Raw genomic sequence first — 16,880 nt, 5'->3', positions numbered from 1 at the left:
AGTGATGAAAGATGTTCCTGGACTTCAGCAAATAGCCTCTGCACCTTAACTAAATTTTGTGTGTCAGGAAACAAAGACATAACCAACTCAAGGCCTTCAATATTGACCCTGACTGGGGACACTTTAGTAGTGTCATCACCCATGGAGCCAAGTGGAAGCATTTCCCCCAGGTATCAATGGCAAAGTTCTTTGGCTCTGGCACAGGAAGGGTATCAGAACTATCGGTGATGTATACTCAGAAAACATATTAATGTCTTTTACACAAATTCGAGCTCAGTTTGATTTACCACGTGCACACTTTTTTTGTTTTATTGCAGGTTCTTCATTTTATTCAAACATATATTTTGCTGCCTCCTGGTGGCCCAGTGGTCAGTCTATTTGATAAATGTTTTACAGAGTTCACTAAGACTTGGCTTTATTTCATATTTTCGCCACAAACTTGGATCATGGAATGTCTATAATATTGACCATGTAAAGACAGTGTGGGAGAGAGACTTGGGGGTTAAGTACGAACCAGACGAATGAACTGAGTGTATCCTTGCTTGTCATGATACATTTGACTGTAACACATTTAAAGAAACCTTTGCATAGACAACATAGAACACCTTATATTCTTAATAAATTTGATTCCAGCCATTCTCCTCTATGTCAGAAATGTAAAATACAAACTCGTACTTATATGAACTGTTTGTTGCAATGCCCCACTATTTCTGAGTTTTGGTCATTAGTGACCAAAGAATTAAACTTGATTTTCAAAACCAGGATTGAAAAATCACCAGGTCTGTTTCTCCTTAATCTCTTAGTCTCTGCCTCTTAATACTTCCGATTATTTGCCCTCTTTTTTTTTTTGGCAAGAAAATGTATACTTTTAAATTGGATGATGGATCACCCTCCAACAGTTTCTCAGTGGTACCTGGAAATATTTAGAGTGCTGCCAATGGAGAGCCTTTGTGCTAAAGCCAAGAGTAGTCAAGATACTTTCAATGAGTTATGGAAAACTCTATTTAGCCACCTACCAGTTGACCTGGTTACCCTTTCACAGGGGGATACAGTAGCTGCCTCTTGATAAACTGTGAACTTGCAACCCCCTTATTCCTATAATTATTCCATAATTCTTCCATCTTTCCACAATTCTGGAAATAATTAATCAACGGTTGTGATTGTTAGTAGGAACTTAAGGTTGACGTCATGGGTGGGACAGGTTAGGGGGCAGGAACAATTTTTTTTATTGTTGTTTTTCGTTATACACATAGGATATATATTGTGGTGGACTTCCACAATACAAATGTGTAATGTGATATGCGCTCATGTATGTATGTATATATTTATTTCTTTTTTTTGTGTATGTATTTGAGGTGTCTTTCTTCGCTGCTTCATTTTCTCTTGGTTAAAAGAAAAGAAGCATTGTTGGCTGAGCTATGACTTCTGTTGTACTTAACTGCATGTACTGCGGCAATGCAACTGAATAAAATATATTTTAAAAATGCTCCAAATAGTGCAGCTTGTACAGTACATTTATTGAGGCATCTGCTCAGTAGGACCTTTGATTAATCCAGTGTGAACAATGGCTTACTTCCTGCCTGCAACAACTTTGATTTCTGTGGTTTCTGCCCCGCTTCTGGAAGGGAGCGAGAACAAACATATCTTCCTGTCAATAATGTGTGAGCACAAGGCCACATTCAATCGACTGAACAGCTCAGTCTGGAGAGAGGCCTGCAGCAACCCCGTCCTGGTAAGATCTGCCGCACTCTCATTCAATGTTTTTAAGCCTTTTATTAATTACCTGTCTGTTTCAAAGAGAAAAAAAAACTGTAGTTTTCTTTGTTTTATCTTTTCATGTATGAGGGATATCCTCTTTATCCTGGAGCAACAGTCGGTGCAGAAGGAATACTGCTCTTTCAGAAAAAAATAAAAAAAAGGGGAAATGAAAAGTCAAGGACAAGAAGGAGGTGACCGCATAAGGGTGCACCTGTACGTGCACGGCGCTCTGTGAGGTCCGTGTGTTTATATGCAATCTGTATGCAGGCGAGGTGCGTCTTTGAGTGGCGAATCAAAGGCCCCCATGCGCAGGGGCTGCACAGAGCTGATAGCTGACCCATCAAGCGTGGCCCACCTAAGGCTGAATGAAAAAATGAAATAGAATTAAAAAAAAAAGAAACACCCACATCAGAGGAAGCGCCAGCCATGAGGATTTCTAAAGTGCAGCGCTGCAACTGCGCTGGCTAAAAAAAGGGCCTACCTCAGCCTCAAACACGCCTCAAATCCTCAGCCAACAATGAGCGCTTACAAAAGGTGGGGCTGAAAGCAAAGGGACCAGAGAGGCTGCGGTGGGTGGGTGGGTGAATGGATGGAGGGAAGGATGGAGGGATGGAGCGATGGAGGGAACAGGCCTGTGTCCTTCACTTTCCTATTCCCAGCCTTTAATGCTTGGGCTGTTTGCATCCTGTCAGCAACTGGGTACTCTTTGGCCTTTGAAGTGAAGGCCAGAGTCGGACTGCTGATGCAAACTGTCACATGACAGCAACACATGCAACCATTTTCTAAAAGTCCGGCCAGCTGTAAATTCAGAGCCTGAAACGTAAGTGTGAAGTCCTCAACCAGCAAAGTAGATGTATTTCATCTAATTCTAAAATTCTAAAAAAATATGCTGGAAACAAATATGTGTATATACCAATGTAACATTTCAATTTCTTAATAACAATTTTGAGCAATGTGTTCAAATTCAGAAACAAAAACTCAAGTGCCGACAGTTTAAAGATCCAGTGTGTAAATTTTTTAAGGAAGCCTGGTAACTAGGCTAACTAGGACCAAGACCCTTGCTCTATGAATATTCTTACATATACGAGAACCATTCTAAGGGTAGGACAATGTATTTATGGGCAGTATGTTATGCTTTTGCCAATGTAAAAATATTTTTTTATATTTATAACCAAATTTTACACCCAAATAAAAATCCAAGTTCAAAGTTCTAGTTCAAATTCCAACTTCAAGAAATTAAGCGAGTCATTTTCACCTCATCCACGTGAGTTGCTGCAATGTGATTGGCTGATTTTGCTATTCATGTTGACAACAGTTAAACAGTTTTGCACCTAACAAGGTGGGTGGTGATAGCAAATGTGAAGCAATGACAACAGTGCGGTTTCCTGAGAGGCTGCCACCCAATGAGCAATCCCACATCCATGCATTTTCCACTAGAGAAGCAGCACCAGAGGGATCGTGTTCTATCTTCATGCTGCCTCTTACCATTTAGCTCACTCTATTTATGTGTTTATGTGTTTTGTTTTGTTTTTTTCTTTTGCTGCCTCTCATTGCTGGACAACAACAAGGTCAGAATAGTAGAGGAAGCCCGTTCTGTGTCGCAGCATGTTTTTCACACCATTTCCCAAGTTGACAGAAGCCTGACACACATGACAGATAATAGAGTCGCAACTGCCCTGCTACAAAATTAAGTGCAGTTCCATTTCCCTCTGCCCTCGACAGAGAGATGGGAAGAGAGCCCTGTGAAAATCCCTCAAAGGTTTGCTGCTGCTGCCGCTGGTTCAGGAGTAAAAGCGGTAAAAATTGGTTTAATTTGCTTCAAATACAGAGGTACAAGGGAAACATAGATTTTGGCAATGAGGAGGACATTCCTTTTTGCTTTTTTGCTTTCAATTAAGTTGACTGACCTGAGAGCATTGGACTTCGAGCTGGTAAAAGAAGAGATTCAAAGGTTGTGGGTTCGAGTCCCACCAGAGTCATCCTTTACAGCAAACACAACTTTTGGCACAACAAGATATCCTGTTGTTTAATTAATTCGATGTCATTTGCTCTCGGTCTGTGTGGCTCTGTGGCGCAATGGATAGCGCATTGGACTTCTAGCTGGTAAAAGAAGAGATTCAAAGGTTGTGGGTTCGAGTCCCACCAGAGTCATCCTTTAGAACCACTGAACAACCAAAGTGAAAACTGGCACAATGAGATATCCTGTTTGTTTAATTCAATGTAATTTGCATCCAGTCTGATGGTCGGGTTGTGGGTTCGAGTCCCACCAGTCATCTTTTACAGCAACTGAAAACACAAACGCAACTTTTGGCACAATGGAAATCTGTTTTTTTTTTTTGACTGACCTGAGAGCATACTTCACTTTCTGTCTTTTTTTATTATCTCTGTTCTCATTTTTTTGTATTTCCTTTTCACCCCAATCGGTCAAAGCAGACTGACGCCCTCCAGAGTCGGGGTCTGCGTGAGGTTTCTTCCTCCAGGGGACTTTTTCCTGCCCACTGTCGCTCTGGAAGGGTCATTGCTTCAAGATGGCTTTGGATGAGATTTGACGCTTCATACATAAAAGCTGAATGACCGAGTTCCAGGTTTCTGATAATCCAGGTTATAGGATTTCCCATTTTGCCATAACACATATGAAAATACAATGTGTAAGGGTTTTTTGGTTTGCTATTTTTATTTGGTTACATTTCAATTTTAATGCATCCCTCACATATTTGCTTCACGTTGCGCTGTGTATTTCTCAATTTCTCAGTTGATTGTTGTGTCTTGAACTGTCTAAAACTACTTTAGAACAAAAAAAAAAAGCAAATATGTCTAAATACAGTAGACAGGAGAGACACCATGGTAGTGCAGTGGTCAGTGTGAGAGCAAGAAGGTTGTGGGTTTGATTCCAACTCAGACCTTTCCATTTGGAGTTTGCATGCTTCCTTCCTCAGTCATGATCAGAGTAACCCCCTAACCCAAGTAGGCGTGGTCGCTTGCGTCCATGTGCCGTGTTCACCCTTGTGAAAACTTGTCCCTGGGTGCACACTGCGTTCGTCCTTAATCTGGGATTAACTGGGGTGGACTGCAGCGTAAATAGAAACTGGCTGAATGAGAAGAAAGTTGAAGTCCCAGAAAAGTTGCTGCAGAGGATAAAAAGACTCTTGACTTTTAGAGAGAAGCAGTCAGGACAAATTTATAATTAAAGAGCCGAGTTCAATTATGTCATTTTTGATAAGGTGTTTCTTATGCCCTATTGTCTTTGCCGCTTTAATTCAAAGAGCACTTCCACTCTGACGACTCAGGTTTTAACCCTGAAATAATTTTCCACCCCGTCTCGGCTTATCTTAATTGAACTGGTGACAGCGAGATGACAGTTTTTAAGTAATGAGCGCGTGTAAGAGAGAGAGATGAGCCTGCCATTACAATAGATTTGTTCCCAGGCAATGGCAGAGGAGTGCAGTGGTTGTTTTATTGAATGTGGCTGACTGCTGTTCATTGAGCCGCTCACCGTCTGAGTGCAAACACTGGGGCCACTGGGGAGAGGCAGAGTCGGCTTTTCCGCAGATGAAAGTGATGGTTTAGCGTGGACTGTGCATCATGGGAGTGTGAAAAGACACAGCGCTCTGCTGCTCTCTAAAATGGGGGTATGGAAACCTCCACGGGTCTCCGCAGCAACTGTTGTTGGACCAAAAATCAGCAAAGCTGGGAAAATGAGCAATTTAAATCCAGCTTTGGAAATGAAAAGTATCCCATCCAAACCATCTTATGAGACGTCTAATGTTTTTGGAGGGTTTTCTTCCTCACTGAACTTGTACATCTCACCCCAATCCAAATTAGTAGTATTAAGGCCTTTACAGACTGCGTGCATCACAAATAAAGAACACAATATTATTGTTGTGCCCTGTGTGAGGCAGAGAAGGAGAAATTCAGGAGAAATTAGAGCTACAAGATGCAATTGAAAAGTAAGCAAAACTGATGAGAATAAAAAATTCCATTGCGTGATAGCCTTGAGAGATGGAACAGTATAAGTTTCTGCTCATGTATAATACAATAACCCAAAACACTTTCACAAGTTATATCAATTTACCATTCATTCATATAAATTTCACTTTAGCCAAGTCCCTTTAGCCTTCTGGCCAGAGTCCCTTGAAAAAGAAAGGAGGAAGAGATTTACATGTGTTATGACCCAGGGGTGGGTCTAGGTGTCTCTCTCTTTGTCTCTCTGTGTGTGTATGTGTCAATGAGTGGATGACGCGTTGCAGGTGCGGCTCTGGATCTCGGCTGCTGATTGGACGCGCCACAGCAGAAAGGGAGGAGCAGTCGAGCCAGCCGACGGTCATCCCTCCTCCGCTCCCAACTCCTTAGTTTAGTTCTGAACTTGTGTAAGTGCACGCAGCCGTCGGGGTGGGCTGCCACTTTCTTTGTCCCCCTTTTTCTCCTGTTTTATTAATTATGTAGGGAGTTTAGTACTTCTGTATTTGGGTTCTCTTTCTTTCATTCGTCAGCTCTTAGCTCGAGTGAGTTGGAGTTTGGTTTATTATTTTTGGCCTGGGCCCACCCTTACGGGTTAAGTTGCATTGTTTATTTCGTTATCATTGGTTAATAAATGTCATTTGTTTAAACCGCCAATCGCCTTGAGAGACATTTAATAAGGCTTGGGAGTGGGGGAAAGTGTCCAACATGTTACGCTCTCGGCCCCCCTGGACGGGACGTAACACATGGGTTAAGAGAGTGTTTCAGGATTTCACTACTTCTGTACAGAGCAACATTTGTTTTTCCTCAAGCCTAATGAGCTGAATGTCACACACAGCTCCCTTTAAGCAACAGCATTTTCCATGTGCAAGTTTGCATTTCATCATCACAGTCAGAAATGTTAACGCCCTAAAAGCGACACATTTTCTGCGCGCACTTTCCTTATTGCATGCGCGCTCACGCCCGCGCGGCAACGTTCAGGTCTTTATCGGGGGGAGAAATGCAGATCCTCGCGGCTGCGCGTGGGGGCCCATCAGGCTGCTGTCTGACACCGTGTCTTGGTCAATGAGATCTTGACAGGCTGCTGCTATCTAATCAAGCCCTCCGCCGTTTTAATCCGCCGGCCCAATCCATTGCCATCTCCAATTTCCTCCACTCTGAAAGGCAATCACCGAGTGTAGGGCATTTTAATAGCTATTTGGCAGAATGCACTTGAAGGCGCCACACGCTTGGTACAAGGATCTTTCATTAGATTGTCATCGCTGAGTGATGTGAAGCACTCTGGATGGGGCGGGCGCAGCGAGCGGGGAAGGGCAAATGTGACCTTGCACACGTGATGTCCCTGCAGATGGATAACGACTGTGTGTATCTATCTAACCCGCGCCGACTCCGATATGACACCCTGCAAGATTGACCTTCCTGATTAATGGTGGCTGTTGTCACACCGTCAGCTAAGACACTGAGGATAAATGACCGCCATTGGAAACAAGACACGCTAAAGTTCAAATATCGGGGCAGAGTGTCCACAGCATCTGTCCAGCTTTAGCTTTGATGTCCTTGTTTACTGGCTAAAGCGTTGGCAATTTGTCAGTGCATCAGTCAAAGAAATTCCTGCATTTGAGCAATTTTAAATAAAGAAAAAAACAACAAAAAACAAAAAACAAAAAACAAAAACACAGTCTGCATCATGTTAAGTGTTACTTTACTTGCTTGTTACTACAGGACTTATTTACATTAGACAGCAATCCTCAATTTTATCTCTTTTGTCGTACTGTTTTCTCTACTCTTAGTGGTGAATAAATACAAGCAGTAAAAATATAAAAAAGGCATGAAAAGTTAAAATGAAATCCCTCAATATTAATCATGTATTTATTTTTCAGGTTTGTGTGATAGATTATCCAAACAAATGGGGGGGAATTAGTGCTCTCTGTGATGTCACTAAGGGCTACTTTCTAATAAGATTTCCAGGAAATGTGTTTCAACCATTTATCCATAACCAAAAGAAATACAAGTTGTAATTCAATGAGAGTTCACCGACAAGCGATAGACACTTGTTAGACCACACTGGTAAAATTAATTTTGCACAGCATGTGAAAAAAAAAATCCTCCCAATTAAGTTTCGGTGAAAAGAGCAACTGCAGCAAAACACCCTTTTGAAACTGTATTGCTAACATTTTATTGGTAATGAGCTGTCTGCTTAACACTGTGTCATGTTAATTTCATTCAGGACTTAGTGAATGAGATCGATATGTTCAAGTCATGTCTCAGCATTAGGGGCAGGTCAGCCAGAAGCACTGTACCTCAACCGTGTTTGCAATAGAACAGTATTAGACATCAGGGAGACCTATTTCATCCATAAAAAGATCTGAAATCTGTTAGGAACAAACAAAGAAACAAAGAAAACATTGGTAAAGTGAATCCAGCATTATATAATGGGCGCTTTAAGAGTGCATTTAGTGTTGATTAACAATTTCTCCTGACTTAATCTACATGGTGTTGCAATTCTCTGGAGTGTGAAGCTGTGTAAATTGTGTAAAGAAAAATGAAGGCGATGCTGTCTAACATGATGTGACAATGAAGTGTTCTGTTCATGGTTTAATTTGGGGAGGGAGAGACAAAAATACATTGTGTCATACATACACTCATACTCTTGCAGTTCATGATATTTATATTTGTATTACCATTTTATGATATGTATGTGTGACGTATGTTTGTGATATTGTGCCATTTCATGTTTTTCACCTTTGTGGGTCCTATGAGCGGCAACCCAATTGCCCTTTTTGGGACATGAGATAAATGATCTAAACCGAACGGAATACTGCTCTGTACAGATCTGGGTTCATCTCAGGCGATGTTGCAGAAGTTAAAAATATAACATGAGAAAGCAACAAGAATTGAAGAGTGAACATGCTTATGGACTTGAGCACGTCTCAGAGCTGGATCACTGCTCTGATTTCATCTTTCTGAAGAGGGGTTTATTATTTTAAGAGGACACTATTGCCATATTTGACATCAGGAAAGAAGATCAAAAGAGAAAAAAAAAACACTCTAAGTTGTGAGGCCTTTCTGCAGGATGAAAAAACAAAAATTCGAAGAAAAATGATCAAATCAGCACAATCATTGTGCAAGTGCACAACCAAAGGCTGCACAAAACCGCCAGAATCACAACTTTGAGGTGTGACACAAAGCTGGGATGCAAATGTTTTCAACATGCCGCACATTTGCCCTCCAGCTTCACAGCGCAGGCCGAGAGGGCCAAACTCATCACATCGTAGCTAATCGCTGACAACTTTTAATGCAAACAGCATGAGGAATGACTCGGCGTGCACGGCTTTCATGAAAGAACAGGCTGCCGCTGCAGGAATAGAAGAGGTCGGGGAAGCGCTAATAGCTTTAAATGATTTTACAGCTTTTCCTTTTCTGTCTTGTCGCTCTGCTGCCTGCACGCTAACAGAATGACTGAGCAGCTAACAGGTGCCCTTTACTGTAATGCCACCAGATTCGCCCCCGCCCACAGGCTGGTTCAACTTATTTATTTTTTTATTTTCCAAAGTGTAAGCAATGCAATTAACTCTTCGAAAATAAAGTCCACGTTGACCTCTCCTGACAGTGCAAAAGGAACAGGGAAGCCAAAGGGCAAAGACATGTATGTTTATGCTAATGGGGCATGTGCATTGTCGCCACTGTGCAGCTTGGCTTGAATGAATTATCTCCCTGGTTGCCTCAGGTAACCTTCATTAGTATTTTCACTTGCTCTGTTGTCACCACATATAACCCATGGAAAGCTGCTTGTGAACACTCCCGACACCCTGCAAACCTCATCGTTGCCTGCCAGAAAACTACGAGGATGATCTGTGAGGAACCTTCACGTTTAACAAATGAGCAAAAAGAAAGAAAGAAAAAAATAGGAGTCCAGCAGCTCCCACAGGACGGAAGCGTTAACTCTTGGAGACTGGCTTAGCATTGACAAATGCTTCCTAATCAATCTCTGCCATCAGCGCTGACAGGGACCGAAGATAGAACTGTGCTTTATTGAACCGAGGTGGAGTCTGGCTCAGCTAGAGCAGTTGAGCGGATCGATCAGCCAGTCGATAGCCCGCACCGTTCCCGGACAAAAACCTTTTGCTGACTGTTGTTTGTATCTGTTTCAAGTTCTCTGCCAGGAGATTGCAGTTTGGCCTCAGCCCTCGTCTCCGCGCGGCCCTGCTGAGGACTGGGGCTCGGTGGTGCGGCCGCGGTGTCGGTCGGAGAGATTGGGTTGATGGAGGGAACCAGTCGGGAACCGCGATGCAAAGTCGGAGCGTCTTTGCAGTAGAGAGAGAAGAAGCAACGCATAGATTTTTTTTTTTTTTTTTTGATAAATCACTAAATTATTAAAATTAATTAAAATTACAAACTCACCCTGCGCATCGTAAGCAGGGGATCTTGATTGATCCAGTATGCTCTGTTTTGTGAGGCAAAAGTAGCCACATTCTGTACTTTAGTAAAAGTATGGATACTTGTGTAAAAAAAATATTCTGGTAAGAGTACTGATTGAACTCTTTAACTCATTTAAAATAAAAAAAAAGTACAGATTGTGAAATTCACTCAAGTAAAAAGTGAAAATGATTTATTTTGCCACTGATGATAATTTTGCAAAAATGAAAAAGTTGTGAGAGAATAATCTGGACTAATCATTTTTTAAAAGGTTGGCTGCTCTCAGTGCTACACATTTTTCAACTGCAGCACAGTCAGCCATTATTGGGTATTGATACTTGATACTTCGAACTTAAGAACAATAACCAATGTTGTTTTCTACATTTTTATTTTTCTCTGTACTGAAAACATACTGAACAGTGGCCCCAGAGCCAAGACGCTCTAAAATAATCTCACCCTAAAATATAATCCACTTTTCCACTGCAAGCAATTACAACCAAAATAAGTGAATTACCTTAAACTGAACTTTCTTTTAAACACAAAAGTAATATCATTACTTCCCACCATGACTTCCCACGTCGGTCTGTTTGAGCCCTGTCCACCTCCTCAGCTCATTAATTAACACAGTATGTCAATCTTGTCTATTTGGAACAATGTGAAAAGAATAGTTTTAGAAAGAAGCATTCAGTGAGAGCAGTTACGGGCTCGACTGAATCCCATAATGCAGTGCATGCATGCATGTATTGATGTAACCAGCAACAGCTGTCAGTCGGTCGGGGATCCCTCATCAGAAGCTCTTTTGTGAGTTGCCATTCAATTGTTTTCCTCCAGGGTCAAAATGTCATTTACTTATTTCAAACAACAGAAGACCCTGCAGAGTCTGAAGGCCAAGCCATGACTGTGAGAGGTTATTTTCACAAGACCAGTAAAATGCATATATTTGGCTTACATTTTTAATATGCTGTATTTAATTCAACAAGGTACCAGGTAAGAAGACTGCTAGCGTTCAGATGCCGCATACCTCATACGAGTTGAACCGCAAACAATTGAAGCGAGCAAGGTTGCTGTCAATGGTTTTCCTATTCTCACTTACGCTCCCGTTTAAAATGATGGCAGCGCAACGCAAGTGGAACAAATATTCCAAGCATTGACGAGACAGATTGCTGATGGCGAATGGAATTCGTGGCTGAGAAGACAGAGCTGGAGGGGATGAGCAGGTATACTATGTAAATCAGTGGGTTGACGGGTATGAAGCTGATCGGAACTGACAAAACCTGCGTCGATTGTAGTCATCCGATGGGAGGTTTTGTGGCAAGTGCAAAAAAGTTATGGGCCCGGTATGAGTTGGTTTCTTTCGCAATGACAATCAAACAATGAGCATACTGTGAAAAGACAGCTGTGTTAGCTCAATTTTAGCAGACAGGTTAGGTTAAAACAGGGCATAAAAACAACTTGGTAACATTACAAGAACAAAAAAAGAAAAGTTTGTGTTCATGTTAATTTGGTGTTTGTTGCGTTAGGTTTCATCCAGTAAGCAAACTGACTGGTGGCCACTCGTGATAATAATATTATAACAACACAAGTTACAAAGAGCCCGGACCTGGGACCTTTCTGTGTGGAGTCTGCATGTTCTCCCTGTGTCTGCGTGGGTTCTCTCCGGGTTCTCCGGCTTCCTCCCACACTCCAAAAACATGCATGTGAGGTCAATTGAACACTCTAAATTGTCCGTAGGTGTGCATGTGAGTGTGAATGGTTGTTTGTTTCTACGTGGCCCTGCGATGAACTGGCGACTTGTCCAGGGTGTCACCCTGCCTTCGCCCTAAGACCGCTGGGATAGGCTCCAGCAGACCCCCGTGACCCTGAGCTCGGGACTAAGCGGGTATGGAAAATGGATGGATGGAAGTTACAAAGAGCTAACGAGAGAGATGAATTAGTATAAAAGACACACGTACAACAAGACTGGAGCGTGAACACCCACCATCGTACCAGCGTGAAGAGATGAAAGATCTGCAGAGGCCACAGTTTTCATTACCACCACGAGAAACAAGGACCTGACGGTGCCTCGCGCTGTTCTCTTTCAGCCCCCGCACAATAAGCAAGCACATGTAAGGCGGCTGCTGCGGGGCGAAGGTCGCGCGATGCCTTCAGATGAGAATCACAACGCTGGAGCTCTATTCACATTTCTAAGTGAGTGACTCTTGGCAGAGAAATGGAGATTGAGCAAAGCGCATTCCAGGGCCTCCCTGCTCAGGTGACGACCTTTCTTTTCTCCTGTGCCGACAGACCTTCTCTTCCAGCATGTGATCGAAACACTGTATGAATTTGCTAGAATAAATACATTTACTTTGCGCTGGCAACTTGCCGGCAGATCCAAACTGATGGATCAACCAAGATTTATGCAAAAACGTGTCCTTTTCTTTCTTTGTATAATTTCAGAGCATGTATGTAGAATCAGTGCGTCTGTGGAACGAGAGTCTGTCAGGGGGCTCTTAAAAAAAATACTCTGATTAATATTTAAATTTTTTTTTTTTACTACCTCTTGTTCCCTTCCCATAATTTCAACCAAGCATTCTCACGGTATGATAAGTACGAGTGCTGCTGCCAAGACTAACGGACATCACTTGTAGCTTTAAATCATATCGGAGGGAAAAATACAAAAAACATGAGACTGGCTATTATGTTGTCTTTTGCATTGTAGTACCGTCGGCTTCAGACTATAGCAACGCCTGCATTTATCTCAAATGGTAAAATGGACTGCACTTACACAGCGCTTTTCCAGCACCTTCACGGTACCCCAAAGCGCTTTACAAATTACCCATTCACACACACATTCTTACACTAATGGTACAATTGGCGTATGCATGTGTGTAATGTACAGTCTAAATAAAAACAAAATAGAGAAAAAAGAGAAAGCAGTGGCTTTTTTCTTTTCTTTCCTGTTCATTAAGGCTCAGCCTGGTGCAGTTGCTGGAAATACTGATGTATTTTGGACTTCTATGACTGTAAACTTTAAAAACAAAACAAAAGCAATTTCACACTTAGGGTCACATTGTTACATATGGGATATGTCACAGTGCCACATGGTGACATTCCGTAGAGAAGAATTTCCGTCCCTCCTCTGTCATTTTGGTTGCGGTCATCAGCATAACTTCTACGGCTACAACCCGATCAACATGGCGCTCCCGGTTTCGACTTGATTGAATGAGCGTGGAGAGAAAGACTAAGCACGTCAAAGCGCCGCAGCTATAGCCACTAAATCCACAAGCTCACTTGATTCACTTGGGTAGGCCGGTAATGTCCCCGACGTCGGGATGTGTGCTCGGTAAATGGGTCTGCAATCCACCCAATAGTTGCTTCTAATCAATGTCTGGCATCAGGGGCGCGAAGCGGGCTTATCTTGTAAGAAAACACAATCAAATCACTTCGCCGTGATCCTCTCGGGCTAATAAAGACCGCTGAAGTAGATTAATGAGCTCAGTTTCAGGATAAGGCAAATTAGAAGCCCGCCTTCTCTGCGAATAAAAAGCTGCGGCTGACCCCCAGGAGATCAAGCTGACATCTCTGATGTATGAGCAGCGTTACTTGGGGTCTGCTTGTTTGTTTGTTTGTTTGTTTGTTTGTTTGTTCGCCTTTTCCCAGGGAAGGGGGTGTGTGAGGATGCAGGGGGAGGATGGGCCCCTTATGCAATTTAAAAGAGAGACGCTGATAAGACATTTTAGCCTCGGCGCATTGAAAGAGGTCTGTAAACAAACAAAAAGAATGGACAGATAATCCATTAGCAATTAATTAAGCACCGCAGCCCGGCAGCGTCCGGACGCTGGGGTCGTTTTTAATAATGAGAATAAAACGGAAGATGAGACAGAGCTGCATTTATTTTATCTCAGGTGCTCACAGCCTTATCGGCCCCCCTAATCGCCTCTGCTCTCTTATCTTTCTTTGCTCTATCCTCCCGTCACCTTCGTTCTTCTCCAGCCTCTCTCTTTTTTCCCCCTACCGCTGTAATGGATTTTCTTGCTCCCTACCTTCCTTATAGGTATAAACCCCTTTTCATGCAGCTGCATTTTCCTCACCCATTTTTTGAGATATCGAGGGGCCTCCTTTCAGCCGGGAATAGAGGGTGGCCTGCGCCTGGTAATCGGATCCAAAGGTCACTCCCTCACTTCATTCCTTTGCGCTGACACTCTATAATTTCCTGCTTTGTTCTGCTTAAATCAATCTACGGCACACAATATATTTCTTTCCATGTGTCCTGGTTAAACAATGGGCCACTTTTTTTTCCTTCATCTGGTACAAACGCTGCCAGTAGGTGATTCCTCCGCTGCATTCGCAACAAATCAGGTGCTGCATGGAGAGTCAGACAATTGTATTGTTGTGTTGCTGTTGTGCAGCAATTGTAGGTCACAAAGCGAGACATAGATAATACGGTGGCCACCTCAAGTTCAGGGGCCAGACCTATCAGTCTCCAGGACAACAGCCATTGCATCAATGAAAAGTGAACAAACGGCAAAGGCTGCATTTCAGTTGCAGCGACACAGTGCAATTTGGTGCAAACACACTTTTTATTAAAATGAATTAAAATTAAACAAAAATCATACAGTCATCACAATAAATACCTGTATTTGTTTTTTGTGGTTGTGTTTTCAGGCCAAACAAATAATAATAATAATAATAATTATATAATGATTAAAAATGATTATTATTATTATTATTATTATTATTATTATTATTATTATTATTATTATTATTATTTCAAGCATCGCACTTGCAAATAATCTATTGAAAGATAGAAAGGATACATCGAGATAAGTCGCTTCATAATAGATAACTAGATTTAAAATCAGATTATACAGTGACAACATGCAGACTGCTTGACTGTTATTCACCCTGACACTGACACAAGTGATTCAATGCTTTTCTTTCCCCACATTTTAGCAAGCAAAATCTCAACCTTAAAACCTTTGTAGCTACTTGCTGGTTGCCATGTTCTTGGGACTGTGGTTACAGTTAGCCGCTGATGCATCTCATCTTGAATAATATTGCCAAACCATTCAATTTTTAGTTTGATAATTCCGACATATAACATATACTAAATAATGCAATTTCTTTTGGTATTTTTGGATGCCAATTTACTCTCTAAGTGTTTCCCATTGATTTGCTATTATTAGAATAACTAATTTACTTAATAAGTTGATGATTTATTTCAAGCATGTTAATTTCATGATACTTCTTTAGCATGTTTAGGTTTATTTCATTTGGCTTCGTGCTTCAAGTCCCCATGTTTGGTTTTCTTTCCCATCAGCCCGTTGATGTTTCCCCCTTCCTTTCTTCCTATCAGTTGCCTTTCTTTACTCGTCTCCCCCTCCTTAACGACAGGAGGCAGCTGGCAGACCTTGCCGGCAATGATTTGCAACCGCATATTCATTTTTTATCCAAAATATATTGGGTCAGGCATCCGGAAGGTCGGTGGCATAATGGCCATTGTATATTTTATGAGCGGTGGGAAGCAAAGCTCTCGGAGTTAATCATGTGGATGAGGGAGTTTTCAGGTAGAGACAAGGGCGCTACTTAAATCACCACATAAGCCTGCGCGGAAAAAGGTCAACCGCTTCAACACAACGCCGGGTGCCCTGGAGTGGATGGAGTGTCTGTAATTATTTGGAGCACCTGCACATGTACACTGGGCCAAACACATTTGTGGAGGTGACATTGAATGTCTGCAATGGTATCCCAAGGCCACGGGAGGCAGGTGCGTTTCCATTTTCATTTTTTCCTTGTGTGAAATGAGGGAGGATGAAACATCCGTTCTTCACTGGTGTCTTTAACTTAGTGATAGATTCAATCAACATCTTCTGAAAAGGCTTAGGCAATGTGGATTTCTCTCCGGCGGCTGATGACTGCTTTGAATGCGCCTTGAAGAGAGAATGAAGCAGCGCCGTTCTAAAGCTCGTCTACGCGTGAAAGCCCGCGGCAAATGATGTAAGAGGTGAGCAATTCTGTTCAGGAAATCATGGGACTAAAGTTTTGTTAAAGTCGATTTAGTCATACAAGTTCGGCCGTGAAGGTGAGTTAATAAACTGTGCACATCCACTTCGGGAAAAGGTTTATTTTTTTAGGCTGGAATAAGTTATTTCTACAACTGCAGGCCATGGGTTTTACTGTTCATTGCAGGCGTATAGGAAGTGCTGGAGTTCTCAAAGCAGGTGTGTATGTGACTAATAAAATTACATTATTTAGACATGATTGAAAAAATAAAAATAAAAAGATTACGTTTTCAACAGTGCATGTGTGTGAGTGTATTGTGTGATTGCCCAATTACATCGATCTACAGGTATATGCTGTGTTTTTGTTGCTTTTATGGCCTCATGGTTTTATGGTTTTATGGTTCGATTGTTAAGGGTTGCTTTCCACGAAGTTGAACATCCCGGTATGTTACCGGGCAGGAAACTTCTGGTAATGGTGGTAAGGGGTTTCCTAGAATGACCCTAAAGGTCAAGACAAACATATAAGTGATGAGTCAGTCAGAAGATGGTAAACAACTGACCTATTTCAACCAGAAGATGCTATTGCGAAGTTGGAGTTGTCCACATTGGCCACGAGACCTCCCTCAGGTAGCCCTGGGTGCGTGATTAATGCAAGACTTCTTTTTGAAATAAACTTAATCCTATATAATCAAATCTGTGTCAGTGAACATTCCTTCATCATGATCATCATTTAGATGTGTAATGTGTAGATGTGTAAGTTTGAATATT

The 16,880-nt window shown here is 42.0% G+C and overlaps 1 protein-coding gene and 1 non-coding gene across 2 annotated transcripts in view; one reads left to right on the top strand and one right to left on the bottom strand.

Annotated features, from left to right (window-relative positions):
- Nucleotides 1–16,880, bottom strand: part of sez6b (seizure related 6 homolog b) — a 182,662-nt gene that overhangs the window by 83,885 nt on the left and 81,897 nt on the right. The window lies entirely within an intron of this gene.
- trnar-ucu (transfer RNA arginine (anticodon UCU)) lies at nt 3,821–3,909 on the top strand. Its single transcript is given in 2 exon segments — nt 3,821–3,857; nt 3,874–3,909. It is a non-coding gene; the product is annotated as a tRNA-Arg (tRNA).

The sequence above is a fragment of the Nelusetta ayraudi genome, unplaced genomic scaffold, assembly GCF_046127955.1.
Source record: "Nelusetta ayraudi isolate G7.1 ecotype Tasmania unplaced genomic scaffold, CSIRO-AGI_Nayr_v1 ptg000048l, whole genome shotgun sequence".
NCBI lineage: Eukaryota > Metazoa > Chordata > Actinopteri > Tetraodontiformes > Monacanthidae > Nelusetta > Nelusetta ayraudi.
This window is presented reverse-complemented; position numbering and strand designations above follow the sequence as displayed.